Source organism: Palaemon carinicauda, chromosome 25 (assembly GCF_036898095.1).
Source record: "Palaemon carinicauda isolate YSFRI2023 chromosome 25, ASM3689809v2, whole genome shotgun sequence".
NCBI classification, from domain to species: Eukaryota; Metazoa; Arthropoda; class Malacostraca; order Decapoda; family Palaemonidae; genus Palaemon; species Palaemon carinicauda.
In genome coordinates, this window is record NC_090749.1 from 1432078 (window position 1) to 1459976 (window position 27899).

The 27899-nt window shown below is 44.3% G+C and overlaps 1 protein-coding gene across 10 annotated transcripts in view; it reads left to right on the forward strand.

Annotated features, from left to right (window-relative positions):
* Nucleotides 1-27899, forward strand: part of LOC137618632 (zinc finger protein 271-like) — a 163872-nt gene that overhangs the window by 113776 nt on the left and 22197 nt on the right. For 5 of the 10 annotated variants that reach the window (XM_068348751.1, XM_068348750.1, XM_068348752.1 and 2 more), the window contains 2 exons: nt 6254-6383; nt 21615-21743. The gene's annotated coding sequence lies outside the window, so the exon portion shown is untranslated. Of the gene's footprint in view, nt 1-156; nt 430-6253; nt 6396-21614; nt 21756-27899 lie in introns of those variants that run through there. The other 5 variants (XM_068348748.1, XM_068348749.1, XM_068348747.1 and 2 more) reach the window with 5 other exon arrangements.

Here is a 27899-nt window from a genome sequence, read left to right on the forward strand (position 1 = left end):
GGGCTCTAAAATTTTATATTTATTAAGAAATAAAATAAAACATAGATATTTAACTATGATAATACTCAAATAAACAAAATATATTTGAAATAAATAAAAGAAATAAAAATATGTAAAAACCAAACGCTTCCAAATGTTTGTTGTTGTCCCTTGACGATGAAATGGCGAATCTTCGGCACCAAGTTCAACATGTGAACCTTTTGACGTTATAATACTCGAGTTGAGGACGAGACTTACTTAGTTACTTAACAGAACTTGAGTCAATTAATCAGTTGCTGCAATTGACCAAGTATAAGACTTGTGGTGTTTGATCTATTACGAGATAGATAAGTGATTCGGTGACGAAGAATTCAAGTAAGTTTTGCTTGTGGTTTTCGACTTGAATCAATCAAATCACTCTAACAAGGAACACCTACATTACTTGAGATTGTAAGTACATTCATCTTATTTCAATAAGAAAATATGTCACTGGAACCTTGGTATGCTTTGTAGGCTCAACTAATTCATGAATATACTCAAGAGCCCCTAACTTACCAGTAGGCTGAGGCAAATCGGTAAAATTTCATAAGTAACCAACAATCCTTTTGGTGAAAATAAGATGTATTTCTGTTGTATTTTTGTTAGAATTGAATAAATTTGATGGCATTTGTCAGAAAAGTGTATTTTCCAAGTTATAACAAACAATTCGTTTTCTCTCAAGGGGTTAAATATAATCAGCCCCATTATTGGGGGAGGGGGTAGGTAACAGAGACAGGCGCGAAGGCCGTGAAACTGAAAATACTTGCTACCCTAAGTTGGGTTAACTCCTAATCCTACCAAATCACAACCCTGTGGTGGATAATTTAACCCTACCAACTCACTACCGTAAGGTGGGATAACTCCTAACCTTACCAAATCACAGCCCTAGCGTGAGATAACTCCTAACCCTACCAACTCGCAGCCCTAGGGTGGGATAACTCCTAACCCTACCAACTCGCAGGCCTAGGGTGGGATAACTCTTAACCCCTACCAACTCACAGCCCTAGCGTGAGATAACTCCTAACCCTACCAAATCACACCCCTAGCGTGAGATAACTCCTAACCCTACCAACTCACAGCCCTAGGGTGGGATAACTCCTAACCCTACCAACTCACAGCCCTAGGGTGGGATAACTCTTAACCCCTACCAACTCACAGCCCTAGGGTGGGATAACTCCTAACCCTACCAACTCGCAGCCCTAGGGTGGGATAACTCCTAACCCTACCAACTCACAGCCCTAGGGTGGGATAACTCCTAACCCTACCAACTCACAGCCCTAGGGTGGGATAACTCTTAACCCTACCAACTCGCAGCCCTAGGGTGGGATAACTCCTAACCCTACCAACTCACAGCCCTAGGGTGGGATAACTCCTAACCCTACCAAATCACACCCCTAGCGTGAGATAACGCCTAAACCTACCAACTCACAGCCCTAGGGTGAATAACTTAACCCTACCAACTCACCGACCATTGCTTAAGTGCAGTCTACTAAGACACTATTATTGTTTTGAATTGGTTTTTATCACATTACAGTAGACCCCCGCCATACGACATTAATCCGTTCTGGAGTTGGTATCGTATGGTGAAAATGTCATATGGCGGGCAATAGAATAGCTAATGCGTGCAAAACCCCTGGTAAAAACCTTGAAAATTAGTGCGTAACAAAATAGTATAGTAAGCACTGTACTACAGTATACTTATATATAATATACATGTACTGTACAGTATATAATTAAATAACATTACAGGTATAAATAAAAATTATATACTGTACTGTAAAGGAAAAATTAAATTTTATTTACCTTTGGAGTGGCGTGACTTGAGCTGGTAGTGGGTGGAGGCAGAGGGGGGAGGAGGCCGTAGATATAAAAACGTATCAATGCTAATTATGTTATGTACACTTAATAATAGATTTATTCTTACTATTAAACTTAAAATTAAAAATGCTTTTTTTTCATTATTTTTGTCTTTTGAATTTTTTTTTTATGATTCTTTTTTAGAATTGAAAAAAATACTCTTTTAGCTTTTTTGATAGGATCACTTATCATCTTTGTTTTCTGACACTTCTGTTTTGGAGAAATATCTATCCAAAGAAGCCTGTTTCTGACGACTCTCAAAATATTTCTAAAATGACTCAATCACTTGTCATTAACACTCTCCAGAAGACGACCTGTGTGAAGTTTTTCTGGGTGTTTTTTTTTTTCAATGAATCTCTTAAGGTTTTCATACCAACCGATAGCTTCCCTTATTTCTGCCGATGTCGTTTCTTCAGTCTCCTCCCTGTCCTCGCCACCACTAGAGCTGTATTCTTCTTGAATGATGGTCAATTGCATTGCCTCCAACTCCTTCAAGTCTTCAGTCGTAAGCTCCTCCCTGTGCTCCTCAATAAGGTTATCGACGTCAGCCTCATCGACAACAAGCTCCATGCACATGCCTTCTTCGTATTTCTTTAATATCTCCAGCTTCGTTTCCATAGTAATCATCTTCTTACTTTTCCCTTTAACATCACTAGCAATCTTGGGACCCATGGCTAACGAATTAAAGTTGGAATTAAGCACAAAAATGCACAAAAAATACGATATCGCAAGCACTCACACGAGATCAAGTCTTTACGAAACGCACATGAGAATCTGAACTGAATGCGCGATTAACAGAGAGAGAGACTGAGGCAGCATCTCTCTCTAGCATTGTAGGAGGGATTTCGGCCAATATCGTATCGGCATGTTAGTGACGTTGACCAATAGCAGACCAGCTTCTTGGTGACATATGCAGTGACGTATGAGCGTGGTGGTAGGAGAGTGACTCGCACAGTCGTACGCGTAAAAACCGCCAAGTTTGAATTTTGGAATTCGAGGCCGTAAAGTGGGGAAAATTTTGTAACGAGGGGACGAAATAACATCGTATTCCACACCGTAACGTAAAAAAAACGTAAGCTGGGGACGCCGTACCCCGGGGGTCTACTGTATAAGTATTGTGTTAGTTGTAGCACATTGAGATCGAGAATTGTAATGACTCACTTGCCTATGTCCTTCCCTCTACCCTTATCCTTCGAGACAAGGTTAACTCTATTTGGGGAAGGATAGCCATGGCTTGTTATTAACACGTCCCTGATTTATAAACGATATCTCTCAGGATATTTGCTCCAGATTTCAGAACTCTGTTGATACCTCTAAAGTAAAATTTTCTCTGATATATCACTCGCAGAAATATCCCAAATAGAAGCTGCCAATGAGGAACTTCCATCAAGAAGACATGGCTCGAACCCCCAAAAAAGCCCTATACACATTAAGGCTAAGGTACAGTACAGTACATTACACTTCAGTAGTCATTGGGACACATATAACAACAAAACACTGTTGTTCCTATCTAATGTAACACTCCCTGATACTGAAGTGTATACAGTATTACTGTAATATATGTATAGTACTACCACTAAAGTACAGCTTAACTGTTTTCGTTCAGACGACTCGCACTGTTTGACAACTCACCGCACACGTAGCCTACATTTACATATTGTGGAGTATAGTAGTAATTTTAACTACTGTACAGTATAGATTATAAACAGTACTACACATTACCGTAATACTGTATTTTACAATATGTATACAATGATTCTGTATGTAAGATTAAGTAATTGTACATATTTTATACAAAGACCACTAACTATTTTCGTATGAAGTTCTATGCAGCAGTCTTGAAGCAAGACGCAACTCCTGATGCGTCGTCTCTTGCGCGGTCCCGTAGGCAATCACACATCTACAATACATTACCCAGTATAAATCAACACTGTACAGGAGTACATTATGTACTACTGTATACACATACTGTACATCACTTTTTACATGAAAATGTGATTCCGCTAAAAAAAACTGAAGCAGGAGATGCATACGCGATTAGAGATGATGTAAAATTGAGTTCGAGTCAGCATGAGATGAAATGTTGTGCTGGGCGGAAAGGGAAGTGAAGTAAAGCGAGCCGGGTCCAAAGGAGTACAGGCTGTTTGATATCGTCGCGTCGCGAGAGTACTTCTCGCAAACCCGCAAATATGAGAATTTTTATTTAATAGGTTTTATGGTTCTTTGTGTCACCAACGAGCAAAATTGCGAAGAAAGAACCCAAGGGCATGGAGGGTTGACTGTATTGCACTGTGACAGTTCAGTGGCTACTTTCCTCTCAGTAAGGATAGAAGTGATTCTTCAGCTATGGTAAGCAGCTCATCTAGGAAAAGGACACTTCAAAATCAAATCATAGTTCTCTAGTCTTTGGTAGGGCCATAGCCTCTGTATTTTATATTTGCTTGAGGGTACACTCAGGCATACTAGTCTATCGTATTTCTCTTTCTTTTGTTTTTTGAAGCTTTTATAGTTTATATATGAAAGATTTATTTTAATATTGTCACTGTCTTTAATTTATTTTGTTTTAATTTTTAATTACTTCTCTTGTAGTTCATTTCCTTATTTTCTGTCCTTACTTGGCTAGTTGTCCCTGTTGAAGCCGTTGGGCTTATACCATCCTGCTTTTCCAAGTAGGGTTGTAGCTTTTCTAGTAGTAGTAATAATAATAATAATAATAATAATAATAATAATAATAATAAAGAAAACACCTAATTTGTTCCTACACAAATATAAAACAATCATTTATTAATAAGAGTATGACTGTGAAGCAAGAAGGGCCCTAAACTTTATCAAGGTACAGTAGTTATTAATTGCTGGTGGATGGCGCTACCCTCATTTTGACTTTGTCCGCAGTTCAATACTGTACACACGTTTGTTCCCATGCGACAGACAATCCCTTGTCCTTTAATTAGGGAGATTTCTTCAGTGAGCTGGAATCGGTCGTTGAAAAGGGATAACGAGCAGTTATTCGACAGGTAATGGAGTGGGGCAAAGCCCCCCTCCCCAACAGTTGGTTCTCTGTTCAAATTTCCATTGACTGCTGTTCTGTTGGCACGTATGTGATTAGCACTCTTCAAGCTGTTGATTCTTTGCTTAAGTCTTTTTCTTCTGCTTGTGTGGTTGTTGACGATGGAATGGAAACAGGAAATTTGAATCTGGCGGGGGAAGGGTGAGTGCTGCAATCGGTTCATGGCAAAGACGGATATAGCTCCGCGTTCCCTCAGTGCTTCATATTGGAACATGTCTCTACGTAGGCATCCTCTTGTAACCGAGTGTCGATTGTGGCAGGTGTATGGTCAGAGGAAGAAGCATGCCAGAGATGTTTGTTGGGGTCTGACTGGGCAATACCCAAGAAGACACCGGCGAAGGTTGCCATTGCTGCTCCCTCCAAAGGGAATGTGTGCTGCAGCTCTTGCAATTACGCCCCTTGATCAGTCCCTGGGGAGTATGCCGTAGGGGTCAGGAGAACGCAAATAGATATTGGTATCTTTTCAAGGTTTCGGAGCTGTGGTGTGATCCGTGAATGTTATGTTGTGAGAAATTTGACCTAACGAAGGCCTGGACTTGGTTAGGTCTTTTAGGTAGGCCCTTTATACCTGCTTTGAGGGAGTTGGTTGCCAAGATACTCTTACTGTTTCTATTCATGTGTGGGATATAGAGAAAGTTCAATTCGGGGAAGGGAGATGAGATAGTACGTACAGAGACTGTACTCTTCTCGAATAGATGTATCTGTATGTGGAACAGGTGCTCGCACACTTGCTACCTGTCCTCTTGCTGGAAAATCTCTCTCTCTCTCTCTCTCTCTCTCTCTCTCTCTCTCTCTCTCTGAGAATATGAGAAGCAGTGCATACCAAGTCCCATCCCTCATTGAGAAGTAATATCAGCATTAATTAATATTTTTCATAATGCAAACCTGGTTTTTATAAGCTACACTTCCCAACTCAACCATCCTGAAAGTCCTAGGTTAAAGGCAGAGTGAGGATTATTATACCTGGCAAGTGGGCGGGGCTTACTATTCCCCCCTTCCCAGTAACTATGATAACCCAATTGAAAGTTTAACAGCCATTCAAGGTATGCTGAAATCATGCTCATATTAAAGGACTCTGGTTTGTATGGTTAGAAAAATTACTACTTTTAAAATGTGCAATATTTTCCAGTAAGAGACAATCCCATAAAACTTGCAAGATATTGTTTAGCAGTAAGTCATTTCTATTGAGTGACCAGTCAGTTGTCATTGTAGTAGAAGCTTTTAGTTTCAAATCCAATTGAACAAGTCTTTAACATCAATGTAATATTTATGATGCAGTGTATACAATCTAATGATTTGTTTCTCTTCTAGGTAATGAATGGAAGCTGCCATCATGAAATGAGTGATATGACTTTTTGATCATAAGAAGATACCCAAAAGGAACAGAACGTATCCCAAGATATCCCTGAGACTTACTTAGAAATCCCACTGGGCAAATATAGTGAGTAGCATTGTAAGTGTGTGTAGGTGACTGATAGATTAATGATTAGCTTACGTTTCAAGAAATTTCAGGAGATCAATACTGCATTCATACAATGTAAAAACCAAAGTCTTACATAACATTATACTTTTGATTTCAATTGGGCAAGTTAACATGTACCAAAGGAAGAGGATATCTTTTTGTTCCGTAACTGGAATTTAAACCTACGCTATTTATATGGGTATTACTTGCGGCAGAGCTGAAAGGACAAGCCATTAGAAAATTTGCGAGGGTTAACCACCCATTCCGCTAGTTAGCTGGGAATGGGGGTTAGTAGCTACCCATCTCGCTCACACACCAGTGACTATACTTCACTTTGCATTTGGCTCGGACAATGAATGGTTGCTACCGCTCTTCATCCAATCTTATGGACTGTCATTAATCTTTTTGTGCTTTCTCTTTCAGATTGTGCTTGTGGTTCCTGCAGTACCTTCATGTCATCCGAAGATACAGATCCTCACCGTCTGTGCCTGACTTGTCGGGGGCAGGGCTGTATGGAGGATAGTAATTGTATTGAATGTCGCGAGTGGTCTTCCTCCCAGTGGGAAAAGTGACAACAGCGGAAGAAAAAGTCTAAACGGGATTCTTCTCCTTCGAAGAGTTTTTCAAAGCAGAAGAAACCCAAAGCTGCTTCTTCCTCTCCCCGACTTTCTTCCAAAGATTCTACTCGAGCGGTTCCCTCTAGGGATTGCGCGAGTAGTAGCGGAGACCCATTAACACCTGGTCAATCCCGGTCCTCCAGAGACGGTGTCACCTCCCCTAGCAAGGCGGCCCTGTCTCTTCCCCCGGTAGAGACCTTGGCTCTTTCTCCCTTATCTCAGGTGTGGCTGTCCCTGGATTTGCCCAGTCCGCCTTCCAAGGAGGCGTTGCTGGGCTTTCTTTAGCGAGGTGCAGGATTGCAGCATTCTTTTGTGCCTGAGGTGGATCCGTTGTCTTGGGTTAAGATGGTCATTTCTGAGGTATCGTTCGTTGCCCTGCCTGCGGACTCCGCTCTTGCCTCTTTTCTGCTCTATGAGCTGCTGCCGAGGACTGCGCTTCCCCTCCCGAGGCTTCGTGAGAGGAAGTCCAAGGCATGTCTCTCCAGCGAGTGATCACCTCCCTCTTTCGCAAGGGAGACCACTCACAGAGACTCTTCTTCGGAGGCCTTCTGCTGACCTGCCTGACCCTGCGGAGTATCGTCGTCAGGGCTGCCGAAGTTATCTGCATCTTCGCCTCAGTCCCGCTCCTTCACCTCTGGTGAAATGTCGACTATTTCACTCATCGGCTTCCTCTTCGGAGGATCCTCCTGTTTCTCCTGTTCGTCAAAGAATCCCGATTCGTGACTCGCCGACGAGGTTTCATTCATGATCCTCTCCTGATAGTGACCGGCCTGCTGTTGATCGTCAGTCGACTGCAAGCCAATCTCTGACTCGCCATTCTCCGTCTCATCGATCTACTATACGCTGTTCGCCAGCTTCCTGCTCACCTGCTGACTGATCGCCTGCTTATCATTTGGCTGCTCGCATTTCCCCTGATCGCCGATCGCCTGCTGGCCGCCCGCCTGCTTGCTGATCTGCTCACCCTCCACCTTCTCGCTGATTATCTGCTCGCCGATCGCCTGCCCGCCTAACTCCTGCTCGCCGATCGACGTCTCATGAGTCTCCTGCTCGTCAGACCCCGGTAGCTGACGTTCCAGTTTATCAGCCTTCTCCAGTTCCCCAGAAACCTTTGGTTTCCCGTCGTCACGCTTGGTTCTCGCCGATGACTTGTCGCTCCTGTTCAGAGGAGAGTAAGGTTTTGACTCACCGCCGATCTTCCAGGTACCGTTCGTCATCTCGTTGATCTCTGACCAGACACCGTTCGCCAACTCCTTGCCGATCGCCGACCCATCAGCCGCTGACTCACCATCCTTCTTCTCTTTTTCCAAAGAGACTATCCGAACATCAGCCCTCTTCACACGAGCATGTGGCACCAGAGCAACGTAGAAGGCATCCATCCTCTGTTCATCAGCGTTCAGAAGAACATCTGAAGGTGAGAAGGAGACAGACTGTCAGACCTTTGTCTCCTGGGACGTCGGCTCCTTCTGGTAAAGATAAGGCTTCTCTCCATCGTTCGCCGTCGCCCCATTCCCCTCCTCGTAAATGCAGAACATCACGCTCACCGAGGAAGGTGGAAAACAGCAAGCAGCAGAAGTTTAAGATGCCCAAGCTTCCTGCCCCTGATAAGGAATCCTTGGAGCGGAAGAAGGTCAGGTCGCAGCTACCCACTTCATCTTCGGTGACCAAGACTCCATTTCAGCGTTCATCCTCTTTCTTGTCAGGGGATCTCACTGACAGCGCTTCCATCGTACAACAGCCATGGCCTAATACCTTGGTTAGGGCAGTCACCCACACATTTCCTTTGGGACTGCCATTTTCTTGCCCCTCGGACACTTCTAGTGTTTTTCCGCGAAGACCATCCACCTGCCCTACCAAGACAAACTTCCATGTTGACGTCCCCCTGAAAAAGAGAAGAGGAGTCCAGGAAGAAATACCTTTGACCAGGGTCGAACTGACCCCTACCAGACCTTCCAAGAAGGCCTTACCTGCTGATTTATCCCCTACTCGGCTGTCTACGTCTCGCTTATCACCTCCATCAGAGACCCCAGTTTGGGTAGAGTCCCTTTTGAATTCTCTTCGATCCTTCCCTAGCCAGGAAACCCTGCACGATGGCAGAGGAACATCACCGGAACCAGCGGAGGAATCCAACCTTCCCCCATCGGACGGCCAGCAAAACGTCCTTCCCACGAAGCTTTCAGTTCTAGAGACTTTCTTCCCTTCTAGGAGGGGAGAGACGGTTCCAAAATCCTCATCGAGGATTCCTAGACCCGCAGAGGGGGTCAGGACATCCAGTAATCACAATGACCACGACCTTCCCGTTAGTCCCAATGAGGTGGAGCAGAGAGAGTCGGAACACGCCTTCTGGCAGGTCCCTCAACGGACTGGCAGATCCAGCGGTGCCGTCGCAAGAGAGTAAAGCCAGGGTCCTCAACTGTGTCTTTGCACTCAGAAGCCTTTAAATTCCAGTGCGGCTTTGCCCTGGTCTTAATGGCTTAAGGGTGAACTTTTGGGCTAATATCATCATATGGCGCAGGATGTTTCAATCATCAGGTTCCCCACGTCGAGGTCATGAGGCTCCAGAATTCCTCTGTGGAGGGCACCTCAGGTCTTCACGAGAGTGTTTGCCCTAGTGTCATATTGGGCTCACAGGATTGGCATCCGTCTCCTCCATTATTTGGATGACTGGCTGATTTTAGCAGACTCGGTGGCAACCTTTCTTCATCGCCGAGACAAGCTTTTGAGGCTTTGCCAAGATATGGGGATCATGGTAAACCTCAATAAGTCACCCCTGCTTCCCTCTCAACAACTGGTATGTCTAGGAATGATAATAGACACCAACCTTCACAAAGCCTTTCCATCAGATGACAGGGTAGTGAGGCTGAGGAAGGTTTCGAGAATTTTTCTCAGATGAGAAGAGCTCCCAGCCCAGAGGTTGTTATGTCTCCTCGGACACCTATCAACTCTCGTCAATCTAATTCCCAACGGCCTTCAGGATTTGATCTCTCCAGTGGCAGCTGAAGTCCACCTGGAATCAAGCCTCAGATTCCCCAGAGATCTTGATTCCCCTGGGATCAGAAGAACGGACAGACCTCAAGTGGTGGTGGCAGACAAGAATCTGCTAAAAGGCGTCGACCTTCTCGTCCTCCCCCCGGATTTGTTGCTCTTCACAGATGCATCAAAAGAAGGGTGGGGCCCCACATGCTGTGCCACATGACCTGAGGCCTTTGGTCAGAGTTAAAAAAGAACCAACACATCAACCTCTTGGAGATGAGGGCTGCCTTCCTGGCCCTTCAACAGTTCCATCAGTTCCTGGCGGGCCACTCAGTGGTGGTGATGCGCGACAATAGCACTGTAGTGACTTACATCAGCAAGCCAGGAGGTACTTTTTCACAGCCCCTATCCCATCTAGCACTAGAAATACTGAGATGGGCAAAAGTCTGTTCGGTAACACTATCAGCTGGCTTCATTCCCTGCAAAAGGAATGTGCTCGTGGACAACCTGAGCAGAGTGACTCTGATAGTGGGTTCCAAATGGTCTTTGGATCATCTAGTAGCCAACAAAGTCCTGACTTTATGTGGTTCTCCGACTGTGGATCTGTTTGCCATGGCCCGGAACTTCAGGCTCCTGCTGTATTGTTCCCCAGTTCCAGACCCCAAGGCTCTCTGGCAAGATGCATTCCAGCAGAGGTGGGACAACATCGACGTTTACTCATTTCTCCCGTTCTGCCTGATGAGAAAGGTACTCAACAAGACCAGAACATCGGTCAATCTCTCAAAGACCCTTATAACTATGCTCTGGCATCATGCAGAATGATTCCCAGACCTTCCGCAACTCCTCACAGAGCTTCTGATAGAACTCCTTCCACGACACGATCTACTCAGAAAACCACACGCCAATATCTTTCACAAAGCAGTAGCTTCGTTTACACTTCATGCCTGGAGACTATCCAGTATTTCCTCTCCTAGAGAGGCTTTTTGCGACAAGGTGCAAAAAGAATGTCTGGGCACCTGCGAAAGTCATCAGCAGTAGTCTACCAGGCGAAGTGGAATGTCTTCTGTGGTTGGTGTCGTGAAAGGGATATCTTTCCACTCGATGCCACTATTCCAGCAATAGCGGAGTTCTTCCTATATCTGTGAGAGGAAATGCTCCCTTCAGTCTAGTCAGTGAAAGGCTATCGCTCAGCCCTGAGTCTTGCCTTTGGACTGAACGGAGTAGACATTTCCTCTTCGTTGGAACTTTCGCTCCTAATACAGAGTTATGAACTTACCTGTCCTCAGTCACAGGTGAGACCTCCTCCTTGGAAAGTGGTTCGGGTGCTTCGGTCCATTAAGAGACCACCCTATGGACCATTACGCCAGGCAACAGATCGTCATCAGACTTGGAAGACAGTGTTCCTGCTCACGTTGGCCTTTGCAAAGAGAGTCAGCGAACTTCATGGTCTCTTGGGAGAAGTAAGCTTCAGCTTCGTTCCGGAGTTTGTATCCTAGACTCAGAATCCAGGAGTAGCGGATCCTAGATTCGACTCCTATATTTCAAGTCTTCGTTCTGTAACTGACAACCCAGATCATCTGTTACTATGCCCAGTAAGGTGTTTGAGGCGCTACGTTAAAAGAACAGCAGCAGCTCGTCCTTGTGTGCCTTTGCTTTTCATCAGTACAGGGAGGACGAAGAGGAGGGTCACTAAAATCACGATTTCAGCATGGATTCGCAAGGTCATCAACCTAGTTCTGAATCCAAACCCTCCTCCTTCGTGACGGCCCATAGCTCATGACGTCAGGGGCATCGCTACATCTCTGGCCTTCAGACGTAACAACTGTGACGCAGGTTCTGCAAGCGGGCATATGGAAAAAAACAAATGACATTTACCACCCATTACCTGCACGATGTGACCCACAGGAGACTCAATACGTTCTCTTGGTCCTGTGGTGGCTGCACAACAGCTGGTTTAGTACCTCAAGCTCCTTATTGGGCAAGTAGCAGAGGGTTGAGGGCATAGGTTACCTGGGTTTTAGTCTGAATGAATGTAAAGGAATGACTGTCCCTTTTCTTTTCTTCATCCTCCCCTCTCTTGGGGAAATCAGCATCCAGGATTCTCTGCATAGCTGTTGTGTCCCCATATCCTGGCGAGGTGGTATTGGGAATGTTGTGGTCTCTTCAGATGAATCTGTACCTTGACAGTCCCAATGCTATTATTGCCACACACACAAACACAGCTTGCGTAGGCCGCAGTCCTTGCATAGCAAGGTTAGTGAGGTGTTAGGGTTTCCTTCTTTTTGTTGCTCACACACATAAAAGAGGAATCTGCAGGCAAAGCCGAAAAGCCTGAATGGTAGGGACCTCCACCCTCCTAAGGGGTGAGTCATACCCATATAAATAGCGTAGGTTTGGGTTCCAGTTATGGAACAGATAACAAATTTGGAAATAATTTGTATTTTTCCTAACGATACAAACCTTTAGCTATTTATTCACACTTGCCCGCCAAACCAACCCAGCCCCCTTGAAGTCTTACCATCAAGAAAAGTGAAGTATAGTCACTGGTGTGTGAGCGAGAGGGATAGTTACCCCCCCCCCTGCTGACTAGCGGGATGATTGGTTAACCCTCGCTAATTTTCTAATGGCTCGTCCTTTCAGCTCTGCCGAAAGTAATGTCCATATAAATAGTTAAAGGTTTGTATCGTTAGGAAAAATACAAATTATTTCCAAATTTATTATGTTTATGTGGAGGAGAAGGGATTTGCCTCAAGCTAGTTTAAGAAATCTTTTTGTTCCTACACAAATACAAACCATTCGCTTTTTCTATGGATACATTATATTTGTTCCAGCACCTCATACAAACCATTTCTCTCTATGTAGTGGATATTATTTTAGCGAAGGCTGGAAACTTGCCAAAAGACTTTTTATTGAGGTATAACTACCCTCCGGGAACTAGCGAGGGGTGGGGGGGAGTAGACCAGCCACCCAACTCACCCAGTGAAATCCTTCATTTTTGTTTTTGGCTCACTCTCCCATTAACTCTTATATTTACCTGGCCTTAAAACTTATAATTTTCTCTTTCTCTATTACAGGTGTGTCTGATCTTTGAGAACTTTGACTATTAGGGTTTGCCCTGGCATAGTGGGCCGCTCTTGCACCATGTTCATGTTTGTAGTGGAAATGGATCCTCATAGACTTTCCACTTGTAAAGATGACACTCCTGCATACTGGGTTCTTCGTGCGATGAGTGTTAGAGGCGGTACAGTAGGCAAAGGAAGAAGTGTATTATTATTATTGTTGTTATAGGAGTTGCAGGCTGGCCTGTGTACCCCTGGGATAAGTGTTGAGCTTGCTCAACCAGAGAAACCTTTGCGTTCCTCCACCCTACGAGGTTGGTTGCCCTTCTCACTAGTGCGAGAGGGCTTCTTCGCTTGAGTGGTCTCCCCCTCAAGTCCCTTGCAAGCGAGTTTGTGACTCGTTGCCTTTTTGCTATTGCTCTCTGGAGCATCTTGGTGATCGTGGCTGCCGACTCTCTGGAGTCTCAACCCCTTCACCCTATGCCTCCGAAACACAACAAGTCTCTGCAAGTCTTGCGAGTGCTTCATCCTCTGGGGTGTTGCCTCGGCGTCTACCCCATCAGGTGCTTGATTTCACATGTGCAACCCTGCCGTTCTGCAAAAATCATTCAGCAGCCCAAGTTCTTACTGCTTAGATCTAGAAAGGGCAAACCACCTTTACTGCAAATTACCTTAAGTACTGTACCCGCAGATCACATGATGCTGCTTCTTTGGGTTCAGTAGTTGTTGCTCAATAGATAATTTAGAAATGTCCCTTACTGGGTGACTAACCTTTTGTCACATCATTGGTTGTGTTCAGCATAAGTGAGTGAGGGCAAAATGAACGAGTTATTCTTTTCCTTTTCTTCTTCTGGACATCCCTCATTTGGGAGTATGTACATTGAAGAAACACTTATGCAGGTAAGAGATTTTCCATGTGACATTTAATTTTAGATAATTTTGGAACCTACTGAAAGGAAATTACAATATTGCTCTGGTCATGTCATGCTGTGAGGGTAGTGACGCTGTCACTTGCTTTGGGCTGACTTCTTGACTTTGCCTCTCATACGAGCCAGTCATCTTTTTATCTGGGTTAAGGGTTAGACAGATGCCTGCCTGCTACAGGGGACTTCCTGTGGAAGACTCCCCGTATAGATGATGAGAGTTCTTATTCACGTAGAAACAAACTACAAATCTTAAAGATAATTTGTATTTTTCCTAGCCATACAACCCTAAGTCTTTTATTTTAAATTCCTTGCTTCAAGGATTAACCATGAAATAAGTGAAGCTGCCTTGCTAACTCAACCACTCCTTCCCACTATGGATGGAATAGCTGCTAACCATACAATGTTCCTGGAATCCCACAACTTCTTTCACTCTGGTTGTAACTAAAACACTTATGAGTAAACCCCATACAGTGTAAATGACTCAGGTTTATATAGAGAGGAAAAATACAAATTATCTTTAAAATTTCAAGTATTTCTCAAAAGTTTGCTGAAAATGACAACTGAGGAAATTTATTGAGCCATTCTTTCAGTGCAGTGGCTGTCTATCTACCCATGGTACAGTAGAAATTCTATTTACAATTGCCTAAACATATAAATTTTCCAACATACGATGTGAAATTCAATCAAATATTCGACTCAACACCAAATAATTTTCAACGTATGACATCGTAGTTTCTCCAAGCGTCGCAGTGTCATAGTTAGCCCACTAGACGATAGCATGTCGGGAGGGACGCCAGTTAGCGTCGCGTGGGTCAGTTCACAGTTCTCCTTTGCATTTTGTGGTTCTCTCGTGTTCGGATCGTAATTAACAGTGCTTAATACCTTCCTTTTTCACATTTCCTTCTTGATTTTATCATTGTGGGTCCCAAGAAGGCTAGTGCGAGTGCTAAAACTGGTGAATAAAGGAAGGTAATGCTTTCCTTAGAATTAAAACAAGAAATCATAGAAAAACATGAGCACAGTGTGCGTGTGAGTATTCTGTCTAAACAATATGGCTGGAACATGTCTACGATCTCAACGATCATTAAGCAAAAGGAAACCATCAAAGCGGTCAAACCATCCAAGGGGATCACCATCATCTCTAAACGTTGCAGCCCTACCCTGGAAGAGATGGAACGCCTTTTGCTTATATGGATAAAGGACAAGGAGATTGCTGGCGATACGATCACTGAAACGATCATATGCGAGAAGGCCAGCGCCATCTATTGCTACATGAAGTCAACGGGCTCTGGGGGTGATGTGGGGGGAGAATTCAACTGATTCTACAAGAGAGGAATTCAAGGCATCTCGTGGTTGGTTCGAGAAATTCAGGAAACGGAGCGGGATTCATTCAGTTGTACGGCATGGGGAGGCTTCAAGTTCAGTCATCAAAGCTGCCGACGAATTTGTCAAGCAATTCGAAAAGATCCTGAAGGGAGAAGGCTATGTAGTGCAACAAGTGTTCAACTGTGATGAAACCTATCTTTTTTGGAAAAAAATTCCTCAAACATACATCACCGCGGAAGAGAAGAAAATGCCTGGACATAAACCCATGAAGGATTAGTTGACTCTTGCCCTATGTGCTAACGCCAGCGGAGACTACAAAATCAAGCCGTTATTGGTTTACTATTCCGAAACCCCTTAGGGCATTTAAGGCTCATAAAGTCAATAAGGACTTGCTGCAAGTTTTTTGGCGTGCTAATGTTAAAACTGGGGTTACTAGGCTCTCCTTTGTTGAGTGTGTTAACCAAGTTTTTGGGCCTGTTGTCGAGAAGTACCTTTAAGAGAATAATTTGCCTTTGAAGTGCTTGCTTTCTCTGGATAATGCCTCCGTTCACCCCCCAGGACTCGAAGATGATATCCTCGACGAGTTCAAGTTTTTCAAATTGCTGTATCTCTCACCGAACACCACCCTTATCCTCCAGCCCATGAACTAGCAAATCGTCTGTAATTTTAAGAAACTTTATACCAAGAACTTGTTTAAGGAGTGCTTTAACATCACACAAAGTAACCACTTAACTTTGCGTGAATTTTGGAGGAGCCATTTTAATATTGTACACTGCTTGAAGATCATAGATTAGGCTTGGGAGGGAGTGACTTGACGCACCCTTAATTCTGCTTGGAAGAAGCTTTGTCCTGATGCTGTTGCTCCTAGAGATTTTGAAGGCTTTGGCCCCAAACCTGCATCAGTGCCTGGTCCAGAGCCTGAAGTGGTTGAGATTGTATCTATTGGCAAGTCCATGGGTCTGGAGGTCGATGAAGATGACATCACCGAACTCGTTGAGGAGTATCACGAAGAGCTCACCACCGATGAACTCAAGGAGCTGGAGTCGAAGCAGAATGCTGAGATCCATGCACAGTTATTATTATTATTATTATTATTATTATTATTATTATTAGTACTTGCTAAGCTACAACCCTAGTTGGAAAAGCAGGATGCTATAAGCCCATGGGTCCCAACAGGGAAAATAGCTCAGCGAGGAAAGGAAACAAGGAAAATTAAATACAGTATTTTAAGAACAGCAACATCTAAATAAATATTTCAATATACAGTGAGCCCTCGTTTATCGCGGTAGATAGGTTCCAGACCCGACCGCGATAGGTGAAAATCCGCAAAGTAGTGACACCATATTTATGTATTTATTTAACATGTATATTCAGACTTTTAAAACCTTCCCTTGTACGTAGTACTGTTAACAAACCACCCTTTAATGTACAGAACACTTAATGCATGTACTACAGTACCCTAAACTAAAACAGGCACAAATATTGAAGGCGATTTTATATCATGCGTTTCCTAAACACGCCAAAAAGCACGATAAAAAATGGCAACCAATGTTTTGTTTACGTTTATCTCTGATCATAATGAAGAAACAAACGCATTTAGTGTACATATCTGTGTAAAGGTTAGTTTTTGCATCGATTATATTGATTATACAGTATGTTGATTTTGTTATTACCAATGTTTTACTTAATTTTTCTTAGGACTTCCAAATGAAATGTTTTTCTTTATGGGCGGCGTCATAAAGTACGCTTCATCTTCGATCGTAATAAACAAATGAAGACATTTAACGCGCATGATGAAAGTGATAAATAATGATATTACAGTAAAAGCTTTTAGAAAATATGTTATTACAAATATTTACCGTATCTATATAAAATCATACATACGTAGCAAAGCAGGAAAACAATTTACTATTGAATGGTGATGAAAAATATAAATAAAAATAAACCTATGCCTAAGAGAGAGAGAGAGAGAGAGAGAGAGAGAGAGAGAGAGAGAGAGAGAGAGAGAGAGAGAGAGAGAGAGTTGTTTCACGTACGTAAATGTAAATTTTAAACAAAAAAAATAGCCCCATTTCATATAAAATAGGTTATTACAAATATTTTACTTTATCATATTACAGTAGTCTGTATAATACTGTAAAGTTCAGTACAGTATGTTGTTGTTAGTCGTGGCGATGAAATTCTCACGAAACAAAAACACGGCATTTGATTACAACAGCTGATTCATTCTCTCTCTCTCTCTCTCTCTCTCTCTCTCTCTCTCTCTCTCTCGTGTTATACAATACTTACATATAGATGAAGAAACTAAAATTAGTTTTCTTAGTGTCAATTGAATACGAAACGAAAAAATTATGCCGAGTTTACATCCATTTCAATCGTTGCTAAAAATACGGCATCCGATTTCATCAGCAAACCACTATTTTTTGGGAAACATCATTTTATTCTAGAAAATTGCTACTCTTTAAATAGTTAATTGCACATTAAGAAAGCGTGTACTTTTGTTTTTAAATTTCGGGTGTGTTTTAAAAATCGAGTATTGTTGACTTCTTTTTGTTTTACTTTTGGGTGTGATCAGATCAGCTGACGTCTAGCTGGCGCTCTTGAGAGCGTACGAATACACTAACAAAGTATTGTTTATACCATTTCTTAACTTATTCAAACCGTCTATACAGTTGATATTACATAAGCACCAATGTATTATAACCTATCAAATTTTTTTGTTTATTACATTTAAAACAACACACACACACTCTCTCTCTCTCTCTCTCTCTCTCTCTCTCTCTCTCTCTCTCTCTCTCTCTCACATGTTATACAATACTTACATATAGATGAAGAAACTAAAATTAGTTTTCTTAGTGTCAGTTAAATACGAAACGAAAAAATTATGCCGAGTCTACATCCATTTCAATCGTAGCTAAAAATACAGCATCCGATTTCATCAGCAAACCACTATTTTTTGGGAAACATCATTTTATTCTAGACTTATTCAAACCGTCTATACAGTTGATATTACTTAAGCACCAACGTGTTATAACCTATCAAATTTTTTTGTTTATTACATCTAAAACAACACACACACACACACACACTCTCTCTCTCTCTCTCTCTCTCTCTCTCTCTCTCTCTCTCTCTCTCTCTCTCTCTGTCTGTGAGCTACTTTTCACTACCTCCCATTCCTTACCTCTCTATCTCTCTAACAAATGATATCTTTGTTGCTCCTCAAAGTTTCATTTATATTGGAAATCAATCATGATTCAATTTTCCTTACTTTCTCCAATCTCGCACCATCGGTCACATCGCAGTATTTTTGAAATTTCCGGAAAATCCGCGATATATGTATATACATGCGCTATGAAAATAATCCGCGAAGTGGTGAATCCGCGATGGTCGAACTGCCAAGTAGCGAGGGATCACTGTAATCTGTAAAAACTTTAACAAAACAAGAGAAAGAGAAATTAGATAGAATAGTGTGCCCGAGCGTACCCTCAAGCAAGCGAGACAGAGGATGTAGAGGATATCATAGGTTCGGCTGAGATCAAGCGGATCTTAGACTATCATCAGCAGGTGGTTAACTTCGTTGAGAAGCATCACCCACATTAACATCAAGTTTGCTGTACTGCTTCATAATTCGATGCTGTCTGCTTGACTCATTTCAGAAACATTCTGAAAAGCCGTACAAAGCATCTTTAAATAAATTCTTTTAAAAAATCTACAAAGCAGTCTAGTGATCAAGAGGAAGAAAGTGAAAGTCAAGCAAAGAAAAGAAAGCCTGAAGGTGAAATTAAAAAGAAAATGTAAAAAGAATATAAAATTTAAATAAAGATAAAAAAGCTGAATTAGTTTAAAGTTCACTTAGTGTAAGTTAGAGTAAGTTACGGTACGTATCTCAGTCACCACCTCTGTTGGCCTCTGTCTCTAAGGTAAAGTGAATATAAAAAACCCTTTTTATTGATTATTTTTCTATAATTTATTTTTTTTTACGTCTCATACAATGCATTTGTTTTATTGCTACGTGTAATTATCTGCAGTATTTGATAAGGAGTTATTGTAGGTTTTTGGGCTGGAGAACGAATTAAACGAATTACAGTGTATACTTTACTTATGGGAATATTTGATTCAACGTACGACTGTTTTAACATACTAAGTAGGTCCCGAAATGAATTAAATTCGTAAGAAGAGGTTCTACTGTTTATCAGTCAAAGTGGTAATGCTCCTTTCAATGCCTCTATACCAACAATAGGGGAGTTCTTATTGTACCTCCGTGTGGAAAAACTTTGTTCGGTATCGGTAGTAAATGGCTATTGCTCAGCCTTGAGCCTCGTCTTCAAGCTGATTAAAGTTGATATTTCCTCCTCAACAGAGTTATCTCTCCTCATACGGAATTTTTAGCACACAAGCCCTCGGTTAGAGGTCAGACCACCCACTTGGAACGTAGTCAAGGTCCTTAGTTAATATAAAGGAGCCTCATACAAACCTCTTTGTCAAGCATCAGATTGAGACTTGACCCTGAAGACGGTCTTCCTTCTAGCCCTGGCCTCTACCCAAGATAGTCAGCGAGCTACACATGGTCTCTCTTATGATGCCACCCATTCAAGGGGATGGAGGCAAGTGACACTCAGTTTCATCCCTGAGTTTGTAGCTAAGACTTAAAATTCGGCTGTAGCTGATCCTAGATTCTGGCCCTTTCAGATTGAGAGTCTCTAGTGTGTAAAAGATGATCCTGATCAGCTGTTATTCTGCCCTGTAAGGGCGCTGAGGAAATACTTGAAAAGAACAGAGAGAGACCCCCCACAAATCGGTAGGCTCTTCGTCAGCACTGGTAGAAACAAGGGGAAGATCACAAAGAACTTGCTATCTTCCTGGATCAGGCAGGTTCAGTAATTGAGAGGGCCATTCAATCAGATCACTCTCATTCTGTCCGCCGTCCCCCTACTGTCAGGGGGTGTCAGCACATCCCTGGCAGGTGTATGGAAATGACATACCATGTTCACTTCCCACTACCTGCAAGACATAACCCACAGGAACATAGACACATTTATCTTAGATCCTGTGGTGTATGCAAAATGTGGCCAATTAATACCTCAGCTCCCTTTTAGGACAAATTACAGTTGGTCGTGGGGAGATGTTACCTGCGAGTAAATGTAGAATGAATTTGTGAGTCACTGGACACTTCCTATTTCATTCTCCCCTCTCTTTGGGGCTCAGCATCCGAGGATCTCTGCAAGCTGATCTCTCTCTCTAACTGCAGGTGGGTACCATGCCCTTTGTACAATCTGATATGTGTATATATTTGTTATCTCCCCATTCTCCAAGCGAGGTGGAGTCGGGCAATGTCTAAGTTAAGTTAGGAGCTTAGTTTCAATTTTATGCGTACTTGGTCCTGTCACATTGCTAAATTCTATGCTAGCACCGATTGCCCAGGCCATCGTCCTAGAAGGATCACAAGGTGTCAGGGTGACCTCTAAACACTACGGGACAGTCTCCAGCCAATTGGTTTGAGGGCTTCCACCCACCTTTGGGTGAGTCTCCTATGTAAAGAGTGTATGGTTTGTCTATAGTGCGAGAACAAATGACAAATTTGGAAATAAAAAATAACTTTTATTTTTCCAAATTAGAGAAAGCTGGAGTTCATTAGACATACCAGTCCTGCCATCATATTTCCCCAAGAAGTCTTGCCACAGTTGCAAAGTGACGTACCGTTACTAGGGCAGGTATGAGCCGGGTGGCCGGTCTATCCCCTTGCTCCCCCCAGCTAGCGGTGGGTAGTTACACTTCACTTAAAAGTCTTATGGTTAGTTTCAGCTGTTGCTGAAGTATAACACCATTGTAAAGAGCTAAAGGTTTGTATGTTGCACTGGAAGAAATGCAAATTGTATCTGTAAGTTGCACTTACCAACTCAACCACCTTGCAAGATCTAGGTCAAGGTCAAGGTGAGGATTACTCTGCCTGGCAAGTGGGCAGAGACTACCAGTAACTATAACAACCCTGTTAAAAGTTTAACAGTTGTTCAAGGTATGCTAGAATCATGCTCCTATTAAAGGACTTATTTTGTATCATTAGAAAAAATACAACTTACGGTACCTTTAAAATGTGCGATATTTTCCAGTAAGACATAAACCCATAAAACTTGAGTTGATCATTGCAAGAATCTGTTGCAAAATATTGTTTAGCAGTAAGTCATTTCTATTGAGTGACCAATCAGTCATCATTGTAGTAGAAGCTTTTAGTTTCAATTCCAATTGAACAAGTCATCAATATCAATGTAATGTTTATGATTCAATGTATACGCTGATGATTTGTTTCTCTTCTAGGTAATGAATGGAACCTGTCATTGTGAAAGAGTGGTGTGATTTCTTTATACTAAGAAGATACCCAAAAGGAACAGTACATATCCAAAGATATCCCTGAGACTTGCTTAGAAATCCCACTGGGCAAATACAGTGAGTAGCATTGTAAGTGTGTTTAGATGACTGATAGATTAATGATTAGCTTATGTTTCACAGAATTTCAGATCAATACTGCATTCATACAATGGAAAAACCAAACCCTTACATAACATTATACTTTTGATTTCAATTTGGCAATTTGTTACGTACTAGGGGAAGAGAATAGTCCTTTGTTCCGTAGCTGTAATATAAACAAATGCTATTATTAGAGGTATTACTTTCGGCGAAGCTGAAAGGACAAACCATTAAAATTTAGCGAGGTTTAACAACTTATCCCGTTAGTTAGCGAGGGTTAACTACCCATCCCGCTAGTTAGCGGGATGTTAGGGGAGTAGCTAGCTACCCCTCCTGCTTGCGCACCTGTGACTGAGCTCACTTTGCTTTTGCTCGGATGGTGAACAGTCGTTGCCGCTCTTCATCCTCGCAATCTTTGGCCTGACATTTAATGCTTTTTTTTTCTTTTTTTTTTTTTTTCAGTGTTTGTGTGTGCATTGACTTCTGCCAGCTATCATGGGTACCTGCCCTGGTCCTGAGGGCCTCACCTGCAGTACTTTTATGTTCGCTGAGGATACGGATTTTGACAACCTTTGCCCTACCTGCAGAGGTCAACTGTGTGATGTGTTGAACAAGTGTAGTAAGTGTTGGGATTGGTCTGCCTCCCAGTGGGAAAGGTTTGGCTGACAGTGGAAGAACTCTAAGCGAAACTCTTCTCCTTCGAAGGTTTCTGCTGGAAGACACCCAAGGCTCCTTGTTCTGCTTCCCAACCTTTCTCCAAAGCTCCTGCTCATTCGCCTTCCTCCGGGGGACCGTCGAGTAGTAGCACAGGCCGCTTAACTCTTGGACAACCTCAATCCTCGAGATACGGTGTTGCTTCCCCTAGCTAAACAGCTCTGCCTCTTCCCCCTTTTGGGGTTCCTGGGTCCGCCCTCCAAGGAGGCACTGCTGCAGTTACTTCGCCGGGATGCTAGCGTGCAGCGTTTGTCGACTTCAGAGTTGGATCTTCTGGCCCTTGTCGATAATATGGTATCAGAGGTGTCGTATGCTGCCCTGCCTGCCGATGTTCCTGCCTCTTCTGCTTCTTTCGCCATTGCCTAAGACTGAGCTTCCCCCTTGCTGAACACCCTTCAAGGGGGGAGCAAAGTCCTAGGCATGGGTCCAGTGAATGTTTTTCTCTCCCAAGAGAGTTCACTTATAAAGACTCCTCTTCGGAGGACTGCTGCTGACGGTCAGCTTGCTGATCCCCTGGCCCCTAGAGGGTATCACTATGTTCATCGTTCCTGACATGCTCCCCCTCCTCTCAGCCTTAGAGGGACTCCTTCACCAGCGCCTCTTTGGCTCATCATCCTCGTCCTCGCAGCCCTCCTCGGAGGAGGAGCCTTCTCGTCCGACACAGCCCGGTTCCCGACCTACGTCTTCCTCAGGACATTCTCCTGATGACGCAGCTGCAAGTCTTCAAACCTCGGTTCAGGACTCTCCGCCTGAGGATCCCCCTCGGAGGATGTTTGTTCTTCTGAAGGACTCATCCTTTCTCCAGACCGTCATGTAGCTGCTCGACAACCCTTAACCCGCCAGCCTCCTGCATGTCCATCTCCTGCTCACTCTCCTGGTTCCCAACTTCTTACCGCTCATCATTCATCGACTTGTCATCTTGATTGCGCACCAATTGCCTGCGTGTCAATCACCTGTGCGGGTTTCACCTGTTCGTCCCAATGATTCTGTTTGTCGTGCTTCTGCTGACCATCGCCGACCAACGTGGCGCTTGCCAACGCGTTGGGCTTCCATCTCTCACCGTTCCCCTAAGTGACGCGTCGTTACGGAACATCGATTGCCCGGCTGTTTGACTGCTGCCCACCCCCCAACCTCTCGTAATTCGTCGAAGATTTTCGCTGTAGGCGCTCGACAGTAGTGCTCGTCACGTCAGCACTCGCCTAAGCGTTAGCATTCGCTGTGTCAACATTCGTCAACAGATCATTGGGCAGTGCATCTTCATCGTCATCCTATGCGCCAATCGCCTCCTAGGCGTCAGCGTTCTCTTACACGTCAGCCTGCGCTGACTTGTCAACACTCTCTCGTGAGGAACCAGTCCCAGTCTCCTCCCTCACAACCACCTTTTGAAGAAGACTCCCCTCGTGGCGAGAGCACCACGCCTCCAGAAGCAACCAGGAAGGCCAGACCATACATTCCTTCCATGCTGGAAGCTTATTTTCTTCAATGCAAAGAGTTGAAAGACTCCAAAACATTGCTTAATTCCTCATCGAGGACCTCCAGACCCTCAGAAACAGTGAGCCACCCTAGAGACGACCGTGATCCACCCAGAGACAAACCTTTGGTAGTGGATGAAGGAGACTTTGCTGCCACTCCCACTTCAGAGGGGGAACTGAAGGAGTCAGAACATGCCTTCTGGCGGGCACTGACTCTGATGACGGTTCTCAATGGGTTTTCCGACACAGAAATACTCCCCCAGGAGGTCAAAGACACAGTCTTAGACCGTGTCTTTAGCACTCAGAAACCCACAAAGTCCAGTGAAGCATTGCCCTGGTCTCAGGGGCTTAAGAGTGCCTGGATTAAGATTGCCGCACAGCTCTCTGAGTTCTCCTCCTTTTGTTCGGGCTCCTCCGGCAAGCTCCTCGCACCTCTTGCATTCAGCAAAGGAGGTATTACGAGGTCTTGGACGAGCTTTAACCACCTCTTCCACTCCACCGTTCTTAGGAGGAGCTGACTAATGGGGTTTCCCTAGAGAGACTCCAGCCATCACGTCCCGTTCTCGGCGACAGAGATCCTCAATCAAGAGAATGTCGCGAAGTATGCCATACAGGCTACTTCGTGGCTAGATCTATGGTTGGGGTCCTTGGGAATCCTAGTAATGACTGAGGATTTCTCCAAGGAAAGTACCAGGAAAATGATGGAAACCTTCCTCCTCTTGGGTACCTATACCATCGAGTTCTTGGCCCAGCAAGTATCGAACTTGTGGGCCAACACCATCCTCCAGCGTAAAGACTCGGTATCCGAGTGATTCCATCAAGAGGTCCCTAACGCTGAGATCGTGAGGCTCATGAACTCCTCTCTTGAAGCTTCCTCGTTGTTCGAGCCTAGTGATATTGAGCAGGCAGCAGGAGGTGGGGGAAGTCCCACCAAGACTCCCTCCTCCATAGGACCCTGACATCCTGGCCCTACCGACCACCAGCTTCTCCGCAGCCTAGGAAGCTCAAAATCTTTACGAACAAGACAGCAGTGAAGAAAGTGGTGTTTAAAAAGCCCTTTCCTACCATAGACAAGAAAGGCTCAAAGTCCTCTAGGGGAGGAAAATATCCTAGAGGGAGTGGCCGCAAATGCTAGGATAGGCACTCCCCCTGCTTATCCACCAGTAGGGGGATGCCTTCAAAGTTGCTGGAACAGGTGGAAGCAACTTGGGGCCGATCCTTGGACATTCTCTGTGATTTGTTCGTGGTATCTCGTGCCGTTCATGTCATCTCTTCCTCCCCTGATCAGGGATCCAGTATCGATAGACTCCTTTGCGATAGGATCAGCTAAGGGGCCATCCCTTCAGGCAGAAGTTCATCCATGAGACCAGTCATCGACCTCTCAGCTCTGAACAAGTTTGTCAAACAGACTTCGTTCAGCATGGAGATGGCAGACACGGCCAGACAAGCGGTAAGACCACAGGATTTCACGTGCACCCTGGACCTAAAGGATGCGTACTTCCAGATCCCAATCCATCCATCTTCAAGGAAGTACCTAAGATTCAGTCTAGACAACAGGAAATACCAATTCAGAGTACTGTGCTTCGGTACCCCAAGTCTTCACCAGAGTGTTTGCCATAGTGTCCTCTTGGGCTCACAGGATCGGTATTAATCTCCTCCATTATCTGGACAACTAGCTGATCCTAGCAGATTCGGTGGCAACCCTTCTTCAACACCTAGACAAACTTCTGAGGCTTTGCCAAGATCTGGGGATCATGGTAAACCTCAAGAAGTCCATCCTGCTTCCCACTCAGAAACGTATGCCTGGGAATGATTTTAGACACCCATCTCCACAAAGCCTTTCCATCAGACGACAGGATAATAAGGCTGAGACAGGTCGCAAGACCTTTTCTCAGACAAGAAGAACTCCCGCCCCAGAAGTGGCTATGTCTCCTCGGGCACCTATCATCCTTGGCCCATCTAGTTCCCAACGGCCACCTCAGGCTTTGATCCTTCTAGTGGCGACTAAAGTCCAGGTGGAATCAGACTTTAGATTCCCCATACATTCTGATCCCCATGGGACAAGAGTAACGAACAGACCTCGAGTGCTGGGTGGCAGACGAGGATCTGCGGAGGGGTAGATCTTCTCGTCCTCCCCCCAGACTTGATGCTGTTTTCAGATGCATCAAAAGAAGGGGGGAGTGCCCATGTGCTGCACCACACAACCTCAGGCCTTTAGTCAGAGTCCAAAAGGCACCTCCACATAAATCTCTTACAGATGAAGGCTATCTTTCTGGCTCTTCAGCAGTTCCATCAGTTCCTGGCGAGCCAATCGGTGGGGATTAGCGACACCACCACAGTAGTGCCTCACATCACCAAACAAGGAAGTACTTTTTCGCAGCCCCCATACCATTTAGGAGTAGAGATACTGAGATGGGTCGAGATCCATTCGATACCACTATCAGACTGCTTTCCAGGCAAGAGGAATGTGCTCGGCAATAATCTTAGCAGAGCATCTCAGATAGTGACTACTGAGTGGTCTTTGGATCATCTAGTAGCCAACAAAGTCCTGAGTTTGTGGGGTTTTCCAATGGTGAATCTCTTTGCAACGGCCCTGAACTTCAGACTCCTGTTGTACTGCTCCCCAGTCCCAGACCCCAAGGCTCTCTGGCAAGATGCATTCCAACAACAGTAGGATAACATCGACGTTGACGCCTTTCCCCCGTTTTGTCTGATGAGAAGGGTACTCAACAAGACCAGAACATCATTTAACTTCTCAATGGCCCTCATGGCTCTGCTATGGCATCATGCGGAATGGTTCCCAGACCTTCTACAGCTCCTGATGGAGCCCCCAGGAGAACTGCCTCCACGATACGATCTACTCAGACAACCACACAATTTTTGCAATAAGTTGCGAACAGGATGTCTGAACACCTGCGGAAGTCATCAGCAGCAGTCTATTAGGCAAAGTGAAATGTCTTCTGTGGCTGGTGTCGTGGAAGGGGTATCTCTCCTCTCGATGCCACTATTCCAGCAGTAGCGGAGTTCTTCGTGTATTTGCGTGAAGAAATGCGTCTTTCTGTTTCAGCAGTAAAAGGCTATCACTCAGCCTTGAGCCTCGCCTTCAAACTGAATGGAATGGCCATTTCCTCACTGCTAGAACTTTCCTTACTCATACCGAGTTACAAACTTACCTGTCCTCAGTCGGAAGTAAGACCTCTCCCATGGAACTTGGCTCAAGTTTTCCGGTCTCTAAAGACACCTTACAAACCATTATGCCAGACAACAGATGGCCATCTGACTTGGAAGACGGTCTTCTTGCTCGCCTTGGCTACGGTCAAACGAGTCAGTGAACTGCATGGTCTCTCATACGATATTGCCCATTCAAGGTGACGGGGAGAGGTAACGTTCAGCTTCGTCCCTGAGTTTGTTGTCAAGACTCAAAATACAGGGGTTTTGGATCATAGATTTGACTCCTTCCAAATAAGGAGTCTCTGCTCTGTAACAGACGACCCAGACAATCCATTACTTTCCCCACTGAGGAGTTTGAGGCTCTACCTTAAAAGAACAGCAGCAGCCCGTCCCCGAGTGCCCGCACTCTTCGTCAGCACCGGAAGGAACAAGAGGAGGATCACCAAAAGCACCATTTCTGCATGGATTCGCAGGGTTATAGACCACGCGCTGAATCCAGATCCTCTTCCACCACATCGTCCCAGATCCCACAAAGTCAGGGGCGTACCTACGTCCTGGGCCTTCAAGAGAAACTACTCCGTGATGTAGGTTCTAGAGGCTAGGGTGAGGAAATGCCAAACAACTTTCACAGCCTATTACCTGCAAGACGTGACTCACAGGAGGATCGATATAATTTCTATCGGCCCTGTGGTAGCTTCACAACAGCTAGTCTAATACCTTAAGCTCCTTATTGGACAAGTAGCAGAAGGTTGAGGGCCCTGTTACCCAGTTTTAGTCT